The sequence below is a fragment of the Lynx rufus genome, unplaced genomic scaffold (genome assembly GCF_022079265.1).
Source record: "Lynx rufus isolate CCGP_SWC_20201006 ecotype Redwood Valley unplaced genomic scaffold, mLynRuf1.p SCAF_1, whole genome shotgun sequence".
Lineage (NCBI taxonomy): Eukaryota > Metazoa > Chordata > Mammalia > Carnivora > Felidae > Lynx > Lynx rufus.
Window position 1 is genome coordinate 171,090,817 of NW_025814823.1, and position 23,653 is coordinate 171,114,469.

Here is a 23,653-nt window from a genome sequence, read left to right on the forward strand (position 1 = left end):
TAGGGGGTTATTGAAAGGTTTTAAAAGGAGTATGACAAAATCAGCTTTGAGGCTGAAAGTTACTTCGACAGCAGTGTGCAAGGTGGTTTATAGGATGTCAAGCCTGGTATTTAGTACATAGGGACTTCTCAACAATGATAGCTAGTGTTACTTTTTATGTTTCAGTAATCTCTGTCCTACTGAACACAATATAGCTTTTAAATTAAGAGTATGTTCTGACACAATCACTTAAAGAAGGATCTAGTAAACTACAAAAAGTGTAATGGTCTTTTTTTTATGGTAGTCGAGCTATGTTAAGTCATTGTAAATATACTCCCTTTTCTCAGACGTAAAACAATTATTTGTGTTCATTTTGGGAAGCTTTGTCTAGTCTTCTGGTCTGTGGGTGACGATGAGCCCCTTTAGCTGAGTTCCTCCAACAGCAGCAGTGAGCTTGAAAGATCTCACACATACCTAGTCTAAGAATGGTATTAAAATATAGTTGAACTTAAATCGTGGCTTATGTGCAAAGAGAATGTTATTAAAGAACCTGTCATCAATCTCTCTCTACTCAGAGCATTGCCTGGGCGAATGTGAGACTCTTCAGATCTCCCCTTCCACGCCTTCCCTTACCCTCTCTGCTATGGTGAGGAGATGTGGCATAAGGTTGTAATTAGGTCCAAGGCAAAAAGAAAAAAAGATATTCTAGTTCCTCTTCCTCAGATTTTCTAAAATTGGCTTGTGGAGGGGGCTGCCTGCTGCCATGTGGCAGCCACCACCTGCATCGTTGCTGGCTTTGGAGACTTGCTATGAGAAAGTGCTGGTATTAGTGTGCCACACAGCTTGCCTTATACCTCCGTGATTTCTGTTTACAGAAGAATTGAGCATTGTGTGGCAAATCTCTATAAACAGGTGCTATGTTAAACTGCTCTCTCTTGAGAAGGAAAAATAGTGCAGGAGAGGGTAGAAGGACTACATAATGGATCAGAGGCTAGTTTGTTCTGGACAGTCTGTGGCCTCCACGGAATGTGTCCGGGAACATCCAGGTTTTGCATAGCTAGTATCATACCCTCTGTTCATATGACTGAGCTGTCATTCAAAAGAAAGTTGAAGGATTCCCTGCTTTTCTTGGGAAGTTTTTGAAAGCCTTTGAATTGTAAATATTATATAAAAACAGCTGTGTTTGCTGTCATCTTTGGTCTCATTCCCGTAGTGAATCAATGCGGGAGATTTGTCAGACTTCTCAATCTTCAGTAGCAGTGAGTTGTGTTGTGTTGTGTTGTTGTGGTTTTGTTTTCGTTTTTTGTTTCTCTGGCATTTTGTCACGGCCAATTCTTTTGGTATACGTAGAAAGCCAGATTAAAAGTTACACCTTTTTTTGGAAAAGTCAAAGAACTAAAAATATGACATGGATTTCTGCCCTAAAACTGTTAGTCCTTTTCTCTTTAAAGCAAAGCAAATTCCTTGTTTTTTTAATTATGAGTTTGGGTACAGAGAACTTGTTCATTCCAGGAAATGCTTCCATTTACTGCAAGGTGATGTACTCTGCATCATGGCACAAATGCTTCTCATGCAGCTACGTGCTAGGACCTTAAGATCAAAGTGGAGGACTCCTCACAGACTCCCGGAAGATGCGGCTTTGAGAGATTGCCAAATAAGCCAGATTGTGGTGGTTACAGACAATGGCTCTACCACTAGAGACAACTAAGTTCAAATTCTAGCCTTACCTCTTACTAATTGTATGACCTTGATCAAGTAAGTAACCTCTCCAGGATTCAATCTTTCAATCTTTCCATCTGTACAACGGGCATAAAATAGCTAGCTCATAAGGTTGTCCTGAGGGGCACCTGGGTGGCTCAGTTAGTTGGGCATCTGACTGTTGGTTTTGGCTCAGTTTGTGATCTTATGGTTTTGTGGATTTGAGCCCCATATCAGTCTCTAGGCTGACAGCACAGAGCCTGCTTGGGATTCTCTCTGTCTCCCCCCCCCCCTGCCCCTCCCCCACTTGTACTGTTTCCATCTCTCTCAAAATAAAAAAAAAAGATTCTCTCTCTCTTCCTCTGCCCCTCCCCAACTTGTGTTCACTCACTCTCTCTCTCTCTCTCCCTCCCTCCCCCAAAACAAAAATAAATTAAAATAAAATTTAAAAAAATAAGGTTGCCCTGAGAATTAGATGAGATGACACATGTAAAGAGCATAGTACAATGCCTGATCTAGAGTAACTGCTTAGTAAGTGTTAGTTATTATTGAGTTTTGAGAGACCTGGATTTGTTCATAATATTCATGATTCCATTGATTCCATCAGGCTCAATCAGAATATCCATAGGTTTCCTTGACTTCTCCTTATGAAATATTCTGGCGTTTCTAGTGATGGCCAGAAATTTCAGGCCCAAATGGCTATTACTTCAACTAAAGAATAAAGAGAATTCTGCAGGCTATTCCTTATAAATCTTCTAGAACAGTTCATTAAACTCTCAGAGATATCTCTTGAGTTTAAAACACACAGTAGAAATGAGTTGAGGGCCAACAACCCACTGGTTGATGTGATTTTGTTGGTGGAGGGCCTCTACAACTCTTACTGTACCTTCAATGGGGCTATCTTTGAAACATTGGCTATGATATATATTTTGGAGACTACAGTCTATAATGAGACCTCTTTTTTCCATCATTGGGTAAATAGAATTAAAACTAACTTCTTTGCAGATTTAAAACTCAACTTTAACTTAGACTAAGTATGAAGGATTTGAGAACTATTATTACACCAGATGGATGTCCCTTCTATTCTGAGTATCTGCCTAAACAACTTACAATTCTGTATTGGGTAAATCTCATCTTATGCTAGGATTTCTCAACCCTAGCATTATTGACATGTTGGGCCAGTAATTCTTTGTTGTCAAGGGTGGAGGTGGGTGTCATTCTGTGTATTGCAGGATTTTTAGCAACATCCCTGTCCTCTATTATCAATAACAAACACCACTTCACTAGGTTATGACAACAGAAATTTCTGCAGAGATTTGTAAATGTCATTGCGGGGTGGGGAGCAAAATCACTCCCAGTTGAGAGGCAATGACTTAACTATATAGCTACTTAGCATAGATAATTTTAATAAAGGTAAAGTTATGCAGCTTTAACATTGCTGCTTTGAGAAAGCTTTCTTTCTTCCCTTGATCACTCTGTCTTGTTTGGAAGGTATTCATTAAAGCTCTTCTTTCTTTATACTTACCCTTTTCTGTGGCATCAGCCATTACCTCCAGCCACGTTATGTGCAAGTTTTTCCTCTGAACATCTTGACTGGAATTTTTAGTTTTAAACTCTGTGTATCACAACCTGATTTAAAACCTCTGTCTCCTAATTCTTTCTCCTTTGTTAGCCATTCTTCCAATAGCTCAGGCTCAAATCTAATCACCACTGACTTCTCTATCCAGCTGTCTTTGTCCCCTCTCATGTCTAATCGTTCCTAGAGATGACTTTTGAAATCTCTCTCTTACAACTTCCCATTCTCTCCTTTCATGCTACCACCATCTCCTTTTGTCCCCTTCAGGCTTCTGCTTCTGTGGTGGCTTCTCCAACAGTCCCTCTCCCGCCAATATATCCATCATCCCTTATCCTCTTATAGCACTGATTTTATTACTCCCATGTTAGAAACCTCAATAACTCCCCTCTGCCTAAGAGATTGATAACAGGTTCCCAGTCTTGGTGCTTAACTGTCCACACTCTGGCCTCATCTTTCACATTAGACCACTCCCTCACCCACCCCATGGAAAAGTCAGCCTAAAAGGTCTCGCTGTTCTTTGTGTGTGAGTCTTGAATCCCAGCTTCTGAGCTTTTGCTTGCTTCCATTTCCCAGAGTGGCCTTTGCCCTCTTCTCTTTATGGTAAATTCTTCCTATCCTTGAAGGTAGTCAAATGATACTTCCTCTATGAAGCTTTCCCTAATTCATCACTTTTCTTTAAGTTACCATTGCCCTTTATCTGAGCTTCTTCCCTATATCACTTAGTTTTCTAGCAGCATGCCTAATTAAAGACTCAAGAAGGATTTTTTGAATAAGTAAGCAAACGAACAGATGTCTTCATTAACAAATAAAACTTGAAATGTTTTTCCCTTCTACTGAAAGGTATGTGTTAGAAAGTCTTTGTTATCAACTAATCTGTCATATTTAAGAAATATGAATAGCCACATGACTTTTCTGAAAATTCTTCCTCCCCACCACATGTTAGCTTTGTGACCTTGCTCATATCACTTGACTTGTTTGAACCTCTGTTGTCTCATCTCCTCAAATAGGTTATTGTTATGAAATGGTGTATGCAAAGTGACCAATACAGAGCCTGGAGTGTAGGGCTCAAATACATGTTAGTTGTTTGTACTTTTCCATTTAAACTATACAAAACGTCTTCTTTAAGTGGATTTCTTCTGTAAGGATTGCTACAAAATACCCAGTTTACAGACATGACTATGTGCTATTTGGATATTTTACTGTAGTGAAGTCAGAGGGGAGGACAGTGAAATGGGACTTAACTTTAATGTATGCTCTTTGAAATTATGTGTCAAATTATATGAATTGATTGTCTTTTTTTTTGAAGTAATTTCTTGCAGTATGGGCATATAAAATGATAGGAGCAGAATCTTGCATATAGAATCCTTAAGTGTGTGTCTTTTCCCCCCATTAGGACAATTTTTTCTTAAGAAGCCACTCCTCAAAAGTATAATAGAAATTAATGCAAAAAGTAATCCCGTATTAAACAAACAGTTGTGTTATTTTGGGCAATGAGTCTGTTTAATGTGTAAAATAAGGTCAGATCTTTTAAATGTAGGATTTGGCTAGTTTCAGACTGTGTAATTTTGAGGAAGAATTAGTGATAACTTTTGATGCTCTTGAAACCACTCATGAAGACTCACCTTTGCCATCTTTGTTCAAATCCAGATATGACCAATAGCACACCAAAATCCATATAACAGAAAGCCATTTTAATACAGTTCTAACACTTTTTCATAATCATGAGAATGATTATGCAAATTCATTTATTAGTAAATAGTATATCATAACCCAATTTTATACCAGTGAAGCCTATCACTGAATAGAAAGTCTTGCTCTTCTTCAGTGTACTTACAAGGCTGTAATTACAGGAATGTAAATTGCTTTATGTTCTTCTGGAGAATATGAAGTATTGCTCCTGTGCCACATGATACACATTTTACATTCCAAAGATTGCTTCACAATTGACCAATAAATTTAATAGTGCCTTTAATTCAGAAAAGGAACAAACATATTCCATCATCTTTTCAGAATACTTTTGTTTTTTGAAAACTTTAAAAAGCTGATAGTTAAAAAAATACAAAAGCTAATAAATGAATTAATTCTTATCAGTATGGTCATATACCCTAATATAATCTTGTGTTTTATTTCTGTTCCTGAATATGATTGAAAACCATTAAAATCATCAAGTGAGTGTCTTGTTAATATGTTGAAATCACTATTTCCATCTTCATATTGAACAATATACAAATGAGGAAAGTTGACATTTACCAGTATGGGAGAATTTGTGTTTAAAATGAACCAGCAGCAACTATAAACAACTTGAGAGAGCTTTCTCAAATCTTGACATTTTGATGAGGTGATATCAATCTGGGTGATGAAATGTCATTTACCAAATAGATTTGATATCAAAAAAGTATTTTATCAAAGATGAGAAGAGTGCAATAGTGGAATGGTAGGACAAATGGATAACATATATGGCTCCATACGGCCATTTCTGTTCCAGACGCTTTGTTTCCTGATAAACGTTTTGTTATCTTGTTTATTGCTCTATCAACTGGGACATCCTTCCATACCTTATTTGAAATGAATATACATTTGGGTGTCCTTTTGGGCAGAGTTCTTTAAGAAGAAAACTGTTAATTGAAAATTTTTATTTCTTCCTCAAAATTGGTAGTCAAAGGGAAAGGTTACTGTTTGCCCAGATAATTAGAAATTTTGCTAGCATTAGCTTTTCAATTGATTAAGGAGAGAAAGAGTGAGTTATTTTAATTTTATGTACTATTTTCCTTGTGAAATTTAATGACTATTGATTTGTTCAGACTAATTTGAAATATTAACATCATAGGTGGTGAACAGAACAGGGACTCCACTTTATTAATGAGGCTGTGTCTGTCTGACTAAGGGAGTCTTCAGTTGGGATTCTGAAATCAGATATGGGTAGAAATTCATTTAGCTCCATTTATGTGCCTGACACTATGCCAGGGTCTTTCACATAAAATACTTAATTTAATCCCCATGACAACCCTAGCTGTTGTTGGTTATGATCTCCATTTTTTACATATGAAGAAATTCATTACTACTTCATTCTTATGTCTTTTCTTCTAAATCTTAAACTCACTAATCCTTTTCCCCCAAGGTGTATAGGAGAAGCTAAATAATGTTAGTCTTAGAAAAAATGATTTCTATTTGTTGATGTTCAGCCAAATGGTAGACCATGTTTTGTTGTAAAGGCCAATCCTGTTTTTCCCAGCCCACAGCCAGTGGCAGCTTCATCTGGTGGATAGTTTTGATTGCCAGCTGAATGGTTACAAGGGAGCTTCAGTGCCATAGCCCAAATCCTTTTTGTCTGTATAAGTTACACATGTTTTATGGCTTTCTTCAGGAAGCAGCTCAGCAGCCTAGGATTAAAGCTAAAGAGGGCACAAAGGAGCTTATCATTTTGTTTGGCTCATTAGGCAATAATTAGATGCCATTTCTAATTAATGCAGGAAGCAGAATAGACCACTACATTTTAGCCATTAAAAATTGCGTTTTAGGCCAACTCAAATTATTTCATGACCCTAAGCAAACATTACTGATAATAAAGAGGAAATTAACATTCTCCCAAGGGATTTCCAATCATTTCTAATCACATCAGTGCCCTGGCATGTGAACTGATACTCTAATGCCTAATCCCCCGCCCCCACCCCCCACCTCCTCTGGTCATCCCCACTCCACAGGAACAGGGCAGGAGATGTCACCAGTCCCCTGTGGAAGATAAGGCATCTGCTCAGTTGCTTTTCTGTGGCCAGCCTTTTCCATTTCAGTTCAGGGTACTTTGTGATCACCACTGTCCCACTTAAGTGTTTGCAACCATTTAGTCCCACCCCACCAACATTTGCCCAGGAGGCCCCTTCTGACATTTGGAAACAGACTCTCAGTTGTAACCTCCTTTTCCTTCACATTTTCTTTGAAGAATAGAACACCGAGGTGGCTTTTTCTTTTAACTCTGAGTCTCTGATAGAAGTTGAGTGATTGATCTTCCTCCAGCTCTGTGCACGCTTAGCTTTAAATGGATAATGAGGTAAAAGCGTGAAGATGCACAGAGAAGATTCTTCGACAGTCCTAGATACTGTCATGTTTACCCAGAGAACTCTGTTATTTGTATAAATTACTTGTCTTAAAAGAAATAGTTTTCTTTGGTTACATTATGGTTATATTATTAAAAGAAAAACGGGTCCAGAGCTTATAGTGTCTCGGTGTCTTATGGGCATTGATAAATCACCGGGAACAAGGAATCTATAATTTTAGTTAACATGACATTTGCAAGGAATAGGAGTAGCAAAGTTCTGATCTATTTCATAGCTATTTAAATGTTCCCTGGAAGGCTGAGTGAGAACAAAGAGTAGAACAAAAAGTAAAGATATTTACTTCGGCACTGCAAATTGAGTCATTTTGTAATTGGATCCTGATATGGTTTGTGTTTTGAGGATTAAGAGCATTACAGGAATTCATTTTGAAATTTCTAGCTTGTTTAAGTTTGTCTCCTTTGCTTTTGCCCCAAAAGCAAAATGCAGGAAAGTTACAGAAGAGACACTGAAACAACAACAACAACAACAACCAACAACAACAACAACAACAACCAAGGAAATTCTGCCAAAAAGACATAAGAACTCAGAATTGAGGAAACCTCAGCCTTCCCTGTTTGTTAATTCTGATATCAGCAAGAAGGAATAAATAGAGCCTATTAATGCAGTTGATAAGTTAACATGCTAGGAGGATTTCTACCTGGAAACTAGAGATGCTTGTAAAACGGGGCAGGCTGATGCAGGGGCTGGATATGCCAGAAAATGAATGTAAAACTTCAGAGTTACACTATACTGCAATTTGAAACATTTGGGTTACTTTTCGGGCATCCATTGTGCTTAGGCAGATCTGTTTTGTAGACTCTTGTCTCAGGGGGTATGTTACTGCCAACTTCCCAAAGTGTTCAATTGGTATAAAGTCATGGTAAAGCTTGTTTTAAGAAAGAATTTGGGTTTTCATAGGAGAATGAAAGCAATCATTTGTTTTAAGCTTGGACCTGTAAGAAGTGTTTTATAGTATTTGTTAAATAAATGAAAAAGAATCATGTGTATCAATCAACAATTTTGTTTTTTTTTAAATATGAAATTTATTGTCAAATTGGTTTCCATTCAACACCCAGTGCTCATCCCAAAACGTGCCTTCCTCAATGCCCATCACCCACCCTCCCCACCCTTCCACCCCCCCATCAACTCTCAGTTTATTCTCAGTTTTAAAGAGTCTCTTATGGTTTGGCTCCCTCCCTCTCTAACTTTTTTTTTCCTGCCCCTCCCCCATGGTCTTCTGTTAAGTTTCTCAGGATCCACATAAGAGTGAAACCATATGGTATCTGTCTTTCTCTGTATGACTTATTTCACTTAGCATAACACTCTCCAGTTCCATCCACGTTGCTACAAAAGGCCATATTTCATTCTTTCTCGTTGCCACGTAGTACTCCATTGTATATATAAACCACAATTTCTTTATCCATTCATCAGTTGATGGACATTTAGGCTCTTTCCATAATTTGGCTATTGTTGAAAGTGCTGCTAATAAACATTGGGGTACAAGTGCCCCTATGCATCGGCACTCCTGTATCCCTTGGGTGAATTCCTAGCAGTGCTATTCCTGGGTCATAAGGTAGGTCTATTTTTAATTTGTTGAGGAACATCCACTCTGTCTTCCACATCAGCTGCACCAGTTTGCATTCCCACCAATAGTGCAAGAGGGTTCCCATTTCTCCACATCCTCTTCAGCATCTATAGTCTCCTGATTTGTTCATTTTGGCCACTCTGAATAGTCAGAAATGAAGTGATATCTCAGTGTGGTTTTGATTTGTATTTCCCTGATGAGGAGTGACATTGAGCATCTTTTCATGTGCCTGTTGGCCATCTGGATGTCTTCTTTAGAGGAGTGTCTATTCATGATTTCTGCCCATTTCTTCACTGGATTATCTGTTTTTCAGGTGTGGAGTTTGGTCAGTTCTTTATAGATTTTGGGTACTAGCCCTTTGTCAGATATAACAACTTTGTAAAACAAACATATAAGTGTTTTGGAGTCTATAAATCATTTGGACTTACGTTGTGATCCTTACAATAACCATGGGAAGGATAAAGCAGGTGTGATTAGGTCATTTAGATGAGCAATCTGAGGGGTCAAAGAGGCCACGTGATTTGCCTCTGGTCAGAGCCAGCTTCATGGGCACATGAGCCGTGCAGTCACATGGGTTCCTGCACTCAGGAACCTGTATACTTGGTTTAATGTTTTGCTGTCACTGCTTTGAAATTCTTAATATTTAAACAAGGTGCCTTATGTTGTCTGAATGCAAAATTACATTTTCTTTTCAAATAAACCCAGAATCTAGAATCTTAAAGCCAGTAATGTATTAAAAAAAGCATAAAAAGTATTGAAAGGATATCTTTTAGTAGAGTCTCTTTCCTAAGAAAGAAGGGCAGAGAGAATTGAAGCACTTGATTTAGTTTACACAAGTGACTGAATCCCTTCAAACCCTAGTTTTTCATTTATGGCAAGAAGATGATTATAAATAGTAATGGTTGGTTTATGTAAGTATATTTCTTAATTTAGTAAATGCATTAGGAGGAAGTATGTTATTTATCTGACTCAAAGTGGCTTATTAAATAATAACTGGAAAAAAGGTGACCAGCTTTCCATATATATGGATTTAAAACTGGCAAAGTATATGGCTAGCTGAATTCACAATTTCTGTGACCCTCATGGCTTTGCAGTATTCCTATGATAGGCCTATAAGTTGTCAGATAGTAAAACCCCAAATTTGGTTCCTGTTTTCTGGGATGAGTGAGATTCAATGAGTACTGTTTATAGTTCATAAGACTCTTTTAGAGCTGATTGTCTTTATGTAACTGTGAACGATAGTTATTTTTTTTCCCATGTGAATTTTATTACCTAAGTGGAAGAGGTAAGAAGGCATTGTTTTTTGAGGGGAGGAAACCCCCAACAAACTGTATAAATACCAAGCTTTGCTATCCATCAGAGTCAATTCAACTCAGACAACACTGTCCAGAAGAGCAAAGTCCCTTGTGATTAGAAGATTGACTCTGAAATTGTCATGAAATGTCACTAATGAAACAAATAATCTGGCATTAAACATATGATACCATTAACAGAGAGAGGTGGCTGTGACCTGGTGGAAGCAAATACAAATATCTGAAAGAATAAATAGGACAATAATGTAAGTAACACTTTTAAATCCTAAATGGATTAGAACACTATGAATGTATCTGTTTTATTATGACAAATACTGCTGATAAAGATGGGAAACAGTTATTATGTGTAGGTGGACTCCTCTGAATTTTTATTTTTCTTCTTTTCTATCAACATTCTTCCTTCTTTCCTTGCTCCTCTTTTTCCTTCTTCCCTTCTTCCTTTCCCTGCTTTCGTGTGGCATTTAAGGCATCGTTATGATAAAAATAACAAATAACAGAGAGTTATTCATTCAGTTCCTTTAAATTCTCCAAATCACTATTTTGAGTCTACCATATGAGAGGTACTGGTAACAAGCTTTCATCCTCAAGATGAAATCCCAGTTTTACTTCTTATGAATTATGTCTTTTGAAGCAAGACATTGGCTTTCTGAACTGTAGTTTCTTTATGAACTGTGAATCATAATACTTACCTTGCCTCTTTATTAGACTGTGATTATCATATCACATTATTCAACTCAATACCTGAAATAGTTCTTGAACTCCAACTGTATATGCCAGGCTTTGTGCTGGGGACACAGATCGATAAGATACTCCCTTAATTCAAGGAGCACACAGTTTATGCCCAGAGCTGCAAACTCTGGTGCTTACTGAGGCCAGGCCTGGATTGTAAGTGACTAGAAGCACATATTATAAAGCAGGGGGACTGATGGGCTTCCTGACACACTGTAGAAAGCGTGTCTAATCTCGATGGGGCAGCCTCTGCCAGCTCCAACTGGCTATGGTTATCCAGGAATGCTAGTCCCTTGTTTCTAGGCTTGGTTTTCTTAAAATGTGAAATATCCATATTTTTAATGTGGACATCTAGTTACAAAAATTGCCTAAACATTTTGTAGGCAAAGTGTATCTGTGAAGGGGAAATCCACTTATGGGATGGCCATTTGCAAGTTCTGGTTTAGATAGGCAGGCATGTAAATAAACCACAAGGCAAAAATTAGGTACAGAAGTGAACCAAGCTAGCTTCGAGAATGGAATGAAAAGCATTCCAGAGAATTCTAGAATGGAATGAGAAGATGTAGTATGTGTGCTATGACAGGAATCCCATAAGAGGGATGATTGTGTGGAATTAAAGAATGACTAAAATCTGGTTAGCCAGAAAATTGCAGGAGGTGATTCAAACAAAAAGGGCAGCAGGCTCAAAGACTCCATGAATTTGGTATTGCTGGATACACAGGGAGGGCAAGAAGAGGTGAGACCAGAAAAGAGAAGGGCACCAAACAATCTCACATGACACACTAAGAGAACTGGGTCCTTCTCACTGTCATGGGGGTAGTGAGGGGTAGTGGGGCTCATGGGGGTAGTGAGCACCGAGGACAGACCTGGTCAGGTTTCTATTCTAGAATGGTGATTGTGCTAGTAGAAAGGAGGAAGGTTGAAAGGAAGTGAGCCTAGAGGCCTAGATGGGGATCCTCAGTGCAGATGGAAATTATGAAGAGATTGAGATTTATTTGTCAACTAGAAAGCATTCTATTCATGTGTATACTATTCATATAAGATATCATCATTTTTATATGATATTAAAATGCACAATTTTCCACCTCTGCCATCAAGATGCATTCTTTAGTCCATGGGTTGTCATAGTTAAACAGTAACAGCTTTTCTTTTCTTTCTTTCTTTCTTTTTCTTTCTTTCTTTTTTTTTCTTTTTTTTCTTTTTCTTTCTTTCTTTCTCTTTCTTTCTTTCTTTCTTTCTTCCTCTTTCTTTCTTTCTTCCTTTCTCTTTCTTTCTTTCTTTCTTTCTTTCTTTCTTTCTTTCTTTGTGATCACAGAATAATGATGCCTCCTAAAATTGATGGTGTCTTTGACACAGTGAAATAGAATAATTATCATGGACTTTTGACTATTAAACTGAATTTTGAAGCAGAGAAGTGGAATATATTCTAGGAAGTGATAATCCCACCTATATCTCTGGAAAGGAGCCTTTGTATTTGCTTTGGTTACCAGTTATTCCTATTTCCTGAATGTTCATTAAATCAGGGGAGGCAAATATGTATGCCACAGGATCTGGGCAGTGATGTAAATACATAAAGCTACTAAGGGGAGTACAGGCCCCCTCTAAAAATCATTTACTACTCTGGTCTTATCAACTACTGCTGGACAGAAATTAAAAATTAATGTTTCCAGATTCAAGAGAAGTTGGAAATCTGACTTTTTTGATAAATCCCTCAATATTTATATGTTGGCAAGACATTCAACATTTAAAAAAACCCTGTGCAGGCCAAACATCTGTGTGTTAACTAAGCTACCAGCCTTGTCCCTGCTAAGCTTCTTATTGAAGGAGTGATCATACTGATATCTAATACTTACAGTTTTGTAATATTAAATGCTAGATGTTGCTGAATGTCAGTGACAAGACTAAGTCACAGCTGGGAGAGATGAAATCTCTTCCTTGTCTGTAGCAACCATCTGGTACAGCTCCCAGCCACATGAATCCTTTAGAAGCAGTCTCAAGGTCTGTGATCTGAAATGGGTTTGTTATTTTGTCCTAAGATATGTCTGTTTGATCATCTATTCAACAGGAAAAAAATCTTGGCCACAATGTTTTGACATAATAAAATTATATCTCGTGCCTCAAAATTCCTTTCTTCTTCAGAAACAATAACAGAAGCTATTGATGTTTAAAAGCTGCCTGGAATGCCAAAGGGAATTTCTAAGTTCTGCCTTTATGGATTTATCATTCACTAATCTCCTTCTAGCACAAGCTTTGTCAACATTTGTAATGCACTGTTAATAAATGCATAAAGAAATAATACATTGTTTTTCTTTTTTGCAACAATAATGTCTGCTTCAAACTTGATAAGTTGATAAAAATGAAGACTGTAAGGGAGAAGTTCTGCTCTGGCAATGATGGAGTAACAGGTACTACATTTATACTTCTGTAAATTACTGGACATAACGCATGGGATAGTTGTTTTTAGACACTAAACAGGACGTTGGTTCCGGAGAGAAGGGAAACACAAGGTGAGTACCACACTCACCATGGTTCTCTCACTGGGGACAATGTATAGTGAAATTTTACGAGACCAAATAGGATCAACAGAGTATCAGAGAAATAGGCATGTACTGTTAGAAGACATTGGATCTCTGGCCAAGCCAAGGTGAGAGACTTTACTGAGAACCTCAGATATTTGGTTGAAATCTCAACAAGGTGATACCTTGGGAGTATAGACCACACCCTAGAGCAAGGACCATGACATTGGACCAAGAACAAAAAACAATTAGATTTGCTCTAACAACAAATAAAACCAAAGTGGACAGGATCAAAAAGATTTGTCCACAATTCCACCGCCAGCTATTGAAAAAGGCAACTCTTTTTAAAAAGAAAATAATATAATCTAGACTCCCTAGTATGTATCATTTAAAAATGTCTATCAAACAATAAAAAAATACCTAGACATTTAAAGAAGTAGAAATGTGGATCTGTACTCAAGGTGGGAAAAATCAGTCAATAACACAGACTTTGGAGATGACCCAGATGTTGGAATAAGCAGATGAGGAGTAGAAAACAACTACAGTGCAAACATTCAGGAACATGAAATAAAATAGTTACATAATGTGTAAACATATGGGGCATCTCAGAACAGAAATGGACACTATAAAAAAAAAAACCCTAATGGACATTTTAGAATTGAAAAGTACATTATGTCAAATTAAAAATTTATAGGCTTAAGAGTGGATTAGAGGCCACAGAATAAAGAGTCAGTAAACTTGAGGACAAATCAATAGTAGTCATCCAATTTGAAGAATAGCAAAACAGTTGGAAAAAGGAGCAGAACCTTTGTAATCTGTGGGAAAATATCACGAAGGCTACTATACATGCAATATATGTCCCAGAGGGAGAGGAGAGAAAGAATTGGGCAGGAAAAAGAGTTTAGAGAAACAATAAGCGAATATTTTCCAAATTTGGTAAAGAGCCTTGCAGATTCAAGAAGCTTATTGAGCAGCAAGCATAATAAATGAAAAGAAAACCAAACCTAGGCATATAGTCAAAAGCCAGAAACCAAAGGGAAAGATAAAATCTTTAAAGCAACCAAAGATGATATGATATATACAGGGAACAATAATATGAATTATGGCTAATACCTCATCAGAAAAAAATGGAAGTCAGAAGACTGAATACTTTTAGAGTCCTAAACGCACGTGCACGCGTGCGCGCGTGCGCGCACACACACACACATACACACACACACACAACACACACACACACAACACACATACACACACACACAACCTGTCAGCCCAGAATTCTACATCTAGTAAAAAAATTTCTCAAGAATGACAGATAAATAAAGACATTTTAAAATAAATGAACACTGAGCAAATCTATTGTCAGTGCACATGAACCACAATTAATGCTCAAGAAATTTCTTTGGACTGAAGGAAAATAATACAAGATGGAAATTACGTTTTATAGGAAGAAATGAAGACCATTAGAAATAGAAGAATATAGGTGATAGGTAATGTAAAAGACTCTTTTTCATTCTTCTTTAATATCTTTTAAAACATCTAATTATTTGAAGCAAAATAAAATCATCGTGGAAGTAAAATACATGAAAACAGTAGTTCTAAGTAGGATAGGGAAGGAAGGGAAGGTGGTAAATGGAATTACTATGTTGAGGTTTTTGTATTTTACAGCATTAAGCAGACTATGAGCAGACTATAACAAGTAAGGGTATATACTATAATCCTGAGAGCAACCATTACAAAAAGTAAAACAATAAGGTATACCTTAAAGGCCAAGAGAAGTATAAAATAGAATACTGGGAAAACTATAATATTAAATCCAAAAGAGAGCAGGAAAGTATAGAAAAAATAACAAAGACCAAATGAAACAAATAGCAATGTGGATGACTTAAACCCAACCATATCATTAATAATGTTTATTGTAAATGGACTACTCAAATTAAAAGGCAAAAAACAAATAATCCAATCTAAGAATGAACAGAGGAACCAAACAGACGCTTTTCCAAAGAAGACATCCAAATGGCTAATAGGTACGTGAAAAGATGCTCAACATCACTAATCATCAGGGAGATGCAAATCAAAACCACAATATGATATCACCTCACACCTGTTAGAATTGCTATCATCAAGAAGACAAGAGACAAGGATGTGGAGAAAAGGGAACCCTTATACACTGTTGGTGGGAATGTAAATTGATGCAGCCGTTACAGAAAACAGTATGAGGTTCCTTGAAAAATTAAAAATAGAATTACCATGTGGTCCAGCAATCCCACTTCTGGGTATATATACAAAGAAAACAAAAATCAGGATCTTGAAGAGAGATCTGCATTCCCTTATTCATTGCAGCATTATTCACAATCACCAAGGTATGGGAGCAACTTAAGTGTTCATCAACAGATGAATGGATAAAGATGTTTATTTATGTATGTATCCATGTATATATGTATGTATGTAGCCATGAGAATGAAGGACATCCTGCCACTTGCAATAACATAGATAGACCTTGAGGGCATTATGCTAAGTGAAATAAGTCAGGCAGAGAAGGATATGTACTGTATATATCACTTATATGTGGAATCTAAAAAAGCTGAACTCAAACAGAGTAAGATGGCAGTTGCCAGACGCTGGGGAAATAGCCAAAGGTTACAACCTTGCACTTATAAGATGAGTAACTTCAGGGGATCTTATATACAGCTTAGTGATTATATTTATAGCATTAAATACTTGAAAGTTGCTAAGAGAATAAATCTTAAATATTCTCACCACAGAAAAGAAATGGTAATCATGTGAGGTGATGGAGATGTTAAACTAACCCTACTGTGGTAATCATTTCACAGTATGTAAGGGTATCAGATCAACATGTTGTACACCTTAAACTCAGACAATGCTATATGTCAATTACATCTCAATAAAGCTAGAAAAAATTTATGGCAAACAGTATACAAAAACAGTAGCATATATTGCATATTGAAATTATTAGGCTTAAGTGAAGGTGTGAAGGTTGGATTAAATGGATATATATAAATATAGTAGACATGTTGTAGTAGATGATATGGAATAGAAGGGAATGGGTCAGGGAATGGAGAAGAGAGGTTACAAAAAGAGCTGTAGCTATCCTCAGAATGTATGGTGGCATTAAACAATTGATTGGAAATTCAGTTCCATGTGTGCTACAGGTATGCACACACTATTTAAACAGAAAAGAAAAATAATAAGTCTTCATAAAGCGTTTGGTTAATTGATTCTAATGGCCAACATATGAGGCAGTAAATATTTGAAAGCAAACAAAGGGAAGGACTGAGAAGAGTATCAAGACCTTTTATGTCCACGGTATTTATTGTCACATTGCTTTTTTTTCTTTTTCTTTCTTTCTTTTTTTTTTTGTCACATTACTTTCTAATTGAAAAGAAATACTTAAGGCAACCTGATAATTTGAAGCTGTTTTTTTGTTTGCTTTTTTGTAGCTAAAATTCAGCATTTGGATTCCAAAGCTTCTTAACCACTTACTTTATCTTAGGGCAGGGGTTTTGTTAAATTTTGTAACTAAAGGCATCATATTTAAGCCAGTCCTTGCAGAGATCCAGGACTAGGAACAAAGTCACACTAGGTGCTGAAAGTAATTGTTAATGGGGTGCGGGGTGGGGGGCGGTGAGAAACCGGACACTCACCAAGTAGAGAATATAATAGTTCATGCTTTGAGTTGGGGATCAGAAGTGAAGAGTTAAGCACTTGCCAGGATAGATCCTGAAGAAGGGGGTATAGGTCAGGAATTAGACATAAAAGACTGGGTATAGAGCAAGCTAAAATCAGGGTGAAATGACAAATAAGACTGTCAAGAAGACAGTTACAAGAGTCCAGATAAGGCCCCAAGTAGGAAGATGGGTCATGGCCCTAATAACTGAAGCAGAGTGCTTGCCCTTGCCCCCTGCAGGATTTAACAAGAAAAGGGAGAGTGTAGTTGTGGATAGACTGAAATTCTGAACCCAACCTTATTAAAACCTTGGGCTTCTAGCACTTCTTTAAAATCTGGGGTTTACTGTCATTCCTTGACATGATATTTTTGAGATTTACTTCAGGACTGTAAAATTTAACTGACTTGGAAAACCTCCAGGTCTAATAACAACTTTCTAAATTCTAAAGGTTAGCCCATTCTTCAAGTTGTAGATTGAAAATGCCAAATCAGTAATTAAATCATTTCAGCAGCTTTTCCTCCTGTTCTTTGTTGGTTTAAGGTTCAGATTTTATTTTTGCCTTTGGTGACCGAAGAACATCTTGAAACACTTAAGTATTGAAGAGCACTGAGGGGTTGCAGCTGACAGGGATGCAGAATGAAACAATGGAAAACTGTCACTGCAATGGGGCAAGATGTGTGCTGACATTAAACATTTAGAGACTTTGACTCTTTCAGGCTCCTGTTCCTGAATATGACTCTACTTTCACCCCCAAGAAGAATCAATTTTGAGGTTATAACCAGTCTTCTTAACAATTCATCTAATCTAAAAAAACAAAAATCAATGAAAAGAACAGGCTTGTTAAATAATAGCAAGTCAATCATGTAGAAGAAATACAATGATGTATTGTATCATACATTATGTTTTCAACGTATGATTGACAGTTCTTATAAATCACAGCCTTGTTCTTCAACCTTTCCCTAATGAGCATTCGGAGGATCTTTCCTGAAAGCACATACACATATTGAAAAAACAAAAAACAAACAAACAAAAAACTTTAAATGAAATGCAAAAATAAATGGAACAAGAAATCAATGCATTGAAATGTTTTAAAATGATTAATATTTTGACCTAACTATTAGAAAAAACATTCAACATTGGAAAAAGATAACAAGATCCTTTGGTTCCGTTTCAAGACCTGTCCCATTAAAAAAAAAAATGAAACTCATAACTTATGAGTCTTCACACACTTGACAAAGACCATTTTGAATGACTATGAAGCATATCATTACAGAGACCCCTGGGGCCATGCAGCATAGTTAACACCCCCTCCAGACTTCTCTGTTTTAAGAGATTCTGTATCTGAAGTTCTCTTGCATTTCCAAAGAGCAAGTTGTCAGTCTGATGCCAAGGGAAGCCAAGCTCTATTGCTTCAACCTCAAAATCACAAAAGCCGTAATAAGTCCTTCCGTAGAAAGTCAATCACTGATTTATAGCCTTCCTTACTGGGAGAATGCCCATGATTCTAAATGGTCTTAAAGTTAGGCATTTTCTTTTTTTCTTTTTTTTTTTTTTCAACGTTTATTTATTTTTGGGACAGAGAGAGACAGAGCATGAACGGGGGAGGGGCAGAGAGAGAGGGAGACACAGAATCGGAAACAGGCTCCGGGCTCTGAGCCATCAGCCCAGAGCCTGATGCGGGGCTCGAACTCACGGACCGCGAGATCGTGACCTGGCTGAAGTCGGACGCTTAACCGACTGCGCCACCCAGGCGCCCCAAAGTTAGGCATTTTCATCCTAATTCTCTAAAACTTCCTGAAACATGGTTTCTTTCTAGAATTATATGAACGCATTTTAAGCTAATCATTTAATTTCAGCAAAGAAAATAGGCTATACTTTAGAGAAATTACTTAAATGTTATTTTCATATAAATTTATTTCAGCTGTTCTGTTCTTTTTACTTAATTTTTCCATCCTCTAAAAAAAAAAAGCAAAGTCATTCCTAAATTGCAACTATGTGGGGTTATGGATATGTTAACTAATCTTATTGTAGTAATTATTTTACAGTATGTACATATGTCAAATCATTACATTGTACACCTTAAATTTGCATGTTACATGTCAGTTATATATCAAAAAGGTTGAAAAAATTAAAAGATGTGTTAATATTAATAAGTCTATTAATTAGCAAAATGGAATCTCTTAATAGATTCCTCATGTATAAAGAGTAAAAAAATTAAAATTAAAAAAAATGTTTTAGGTTATTTCTAGCATACTTGTGTCCTGAGGTTGATCAGTCAAGAATGTATTTTGTTAAAAAATTTTGGAAGACTTTTACTAAGACAGTGATTTATATACTGAAATTATTGACAGGTTAATTTAATGTGATAAGGAAATTAAGAAATGGATGATATTGGGGCGCCTGGGTGGCGCAGTCGGTTAAGCGTCCGACTTCAACCAGGTCACGATCTCGCGGTCCGGGAGTTCGAGCCCCGCGTCAGGCTCTGGGCTGATGGCTCAGAGCCTGGAGCCTGTTTCCGAGTCTGTGTCTCCCTCTCTCTCTGCCCCTCCCCCGTTCATGCTCTGTCTCTCTCTGTCCCAAAAATAAATAAACATTGAAAAAAAAAAAATTTAAAAAAAAGAAATGGATGATATTTAATATATATATTTTACATGAATATTTGAGTATATTAATTTTTCAATTGTTATAAAAATGGGTATAAGATATTTAGTTTTCTTCAGTGTTTGCAAATCACTTTCCCTTGAATTTCTTTTCTTTTCTTTGCTTTTTTTTTTTTTTAATTTCATGAGTTACCATTAAATAAACATAGACTAAGTTGAATGATATGGCCTACATTTTGGTAATTTTTTAAAAATCTTACCTTTGAACAATATGGTTTTCTTGGGAAGATTTTTCACTGTATTTTTTATCAAGGTATGATTACATATAGGAAGTTTCACCTATTTTATTCTACATCTCTACCTATTTTAACAAATGTATATATGTTGTATAACTACCACCACAAGATATACAAGTTCCATCATGCTAAAAAACTCTCCCATACTCGTTTGTAGTCAGTTCCTCCCTTATCTCTGAGAGCTAATCTATTTTCTGTCTTTGCAAGAATATTATATAAATGGAGTGACACAGCATATAGTCTTTTGAACATGGCTTCTTTCACTTAGGGTATTAGAGAGTCATCCAAGTTGCTGTGTGCACACTAGTTTGTCCTTTTTATTTCTAGATAGTATTCCCCTATATGGATGTGTCACAGATTGTTAATCCATTTTGCAGTTGAGGGATATTGGAGTTGTTGACAGTGTTTGATGATTATTAATAAGCTGACAAAAAGATTTGTTTTCAAGTTTGTGAGTGAACATAGCTTTCAGCTAACTTGGGCAAACACCTAAGAGTGAGTTGGATGGATTGTACGGTATTCTTAATTTTATAAGAAGCTGCAAAGCTGTTTTCCAAAGTGGCAGTACCATTTTGCATTCCCTCCAGTAGTGTATAGGTGTTAGTTGCTCTACTTGTTTGCCAGCTCATGGTACACACAGTCTCTCTCTTTTCTTTAAGGCGTTCCGTTAGGTATGTAGTTGTATCTCATGGTGGTTTTAATTTTCATTTCCCTAATGACTAATGATGTTGAGCATCTTTGTGCAAATTTTGCCACCTATATATTTTCTTTGGTGAAGTGAAGTATATGTTAAAATCTTTGGTTCATTTTTGAAATCCATTATTTTTTATTGATTGGCTTTGAGTTTCTTTGTAATTCTAGATAGAAGTCCTTCATCAGATACAGTGACTTGTAAAAATTTTCTCCCTGTCTCTGGCTTTCAAAGAGCGGATATTTTTAATTTAACTTAGGTCCAGTTTATTCATTTGTTCTTTGATTTATTGTGCTTTGGTTTTGTATGTAAGAAATCATTGCCTAACTGAAGGTCACAAAATTTTCTTTCATGCTTATTTTTTTTCCCAAGTTTTAGAATTCTAAGTTTTATATTTATATCTGTGCTCCATTTTGAGAGTTTTTTGGTAGAGTGTGAGTTTGGATAAACGTTTTTGTTTTGTTTTGCTTATTTGATGCATATGAGTATCCAGCTGTTCCAGCACTATTTATGTGGGAAAGACTGCCCTTTCTTCACTGAATTGCCTTTTTTACCTTTGTTAGAAACCAACGGGCCCTATATGTTTATAACTGTATCTGGATTATTTTTTTTATTACCTTCTTTTCCATGTTTATTCTTTCTCCAACACTGCTCTCTTGATTACTGTAGCTGTGTACTAAGTCTGGAAATCAACTATGTGAATCTTCTAACTTTGAAGACAATGTGTATTCTGCTGTGTTTGTGTAGTTTTCTCTTAATGTCAGTTTAGGTTAGTTTAGTTAATAATGTTCACTCGTGCCCTGGGGCACCTGGGTGACTTAGTCAGTTAAATGTCTGACTCTTGATTTCTGCTCAGGTCATGATCTCACCAGTTTGTGAGAGCTCGCCCTGCAGCACGGAGCCTGCTTCGCATTCTCTGTCTCCCTGTCTCTCTGCTCCTCCTCTGTGCACACACTCTTGCTTTCAAAATAAACATGTAAATAATAATAATAATTAAAAAATAATGTCCATGTCTTCTATCCTTGGTGATAATTTGTCCATTTATCCTATAATTTCCTGGGAGGGTATGTTGAAGTCTCCAATTGTATTTGTGGATTTGTCTTTTTCTCCTTCAGTTCTATCAGTTTTTGCTTCATGTACTTTGAAGTGATGTTAAGTACATACACATTTACGTTTGTTATGTCATGCTGGGAAATTGACCCCTTCATAATTAAGTAATTTCTATCTTCATATTTACTCTGAAGTCTGGCTGACATGATATTGATATAGCTATTTCTGCTTTCTTTTGATGAGTGTTTGCATAGTATCTCTTTCCTATAATTTTATTTTTAACATATATATGCCTTTATATTTAAATAGGTTTATTGTACACAGCGTATAGTTTGATCTTGGTTTTTCAATCCAGTCTGCTGATCTTTGATTTTAATTAATGTGTTTATAAAGTTTATATTTAATGTAATTACTAATATGATTAGATTAAGATCCACCATATTTTTAACTTTTATTTTTAATCTTTTGTTTCTTCCTCTCTCACATTTCATTTTTGATTATTGCATTTTAGTTTCATTATTGATTCTTTTTTTCTTTACTGATTATTTAAGTTATTTTATTCATTGTCCTAGGCTATACAATATACATCTTTAATTAATTAGAGTCTACCTTTAAATAATTTCATAATACTTAAGATGTAGTATAAGGACCCAACAGTATTTTTCTAATTTATTCCCCTCTTCTTTGTGCTGTTGTCATGCATTTTACTTTATATATGCTATAAATACAATGCATTGTCAATAGTTTTGCTTTAGATAGTTATCTTTTAGACAATTAAAAATAAAGTTGAATTTTATATTTACCTCTACTTATTCTGTTTCTAAAACCCTATATTTCTTGTGTATATGTTATCTCTTCCCAAAGTTTTTAAAAATGCGTTGAAATTTTTCTTCTCTATTGGCACATACACCACCAGTTCCTAACTTTTCCTGACTCTGTTAAAAATGGATTGTGAATGGGCAGTAAGGAACATGTTTGATTTCTATAATTCGTTCATGCTTACTCAGAATATCAGAATCATAGGATTGAGTATGTCATAAGAGGTCCTTTAACCTAATATTCAAAGCATGACATATTGACTTCAACTGATCTTATTCAAAGATTTATCGGAAGTCCTCTTTCTGAGGTTGTAACTTAAGCCTGCTTGGTCTATGAGCCTCTTTTGTCTCTATTTCATTGTCTTCCTCTCATGTGTAGAGAGGGAACATGAGGATCACACTGTCTGCTTTTTAATATTCTCTTTTTAGTATGTATGCGTCTTTCATGTGTGAAGATAGTTATTGAGTTCTTTCTTGCCATTCCCCATTATACGTAAAACACATTCTGTACTTGAGTTTTTTATAGGGAGGTAGATCTACTTTTTCTCTGTATGTCTTTGACCATAATTATTTTTGTTAGGGCATATATAAATGGTAACAGTGTTCACCAAGATGAAAGATCCAGAATCCTTGTGGGACTAATGTTGGCTCTGGGAGAATGCCAGGGCATCAAATGAATTGTTGTAAATTCACAGGGTCCCCTGTTCGCTTGCCCCTCTCCCTGGAGCCATATGGCTAATTTTACTCCAGACACATACTTCTAGGAAAGTTCAGGGACTTTGAACGAATTTGGTGGATGTCCTCCAAAAGCTATGTTCAGGTAGCATTCATTCAGTGTTCAGGTTTTGCTACCTGGACAAAAGCTATTTTCAGTAGCAAAAGCATTCAGTAGGCTCAGTTATGCCAGAGCCTACTGAATGCAGCAGCCCTGGGCATGTTATTTATATAGGGATGGGCCAGGAGGAAAAGAACAGAATGGAAAGCTAGAATTTTTCTGAGCAAACTGTATTTAGTTGTGAGGAAAA

General features: G+C 36.4%; 1 protein-coding gene across 1 annotated transcript in view; it reads left to right on the forward strand.

The window, feature by feature from the left end:
- The window catches only part of CAMK4 (calcium/calmodulin dependent protein kinase IV), a 215,853-nt gene that overhangs the window by 80,003 nt on the left and 112,197 nt on the right, over nt 1-23,653 (forward strand). The gene's annotated exons all lie outside the window — the stretch shown is intronic.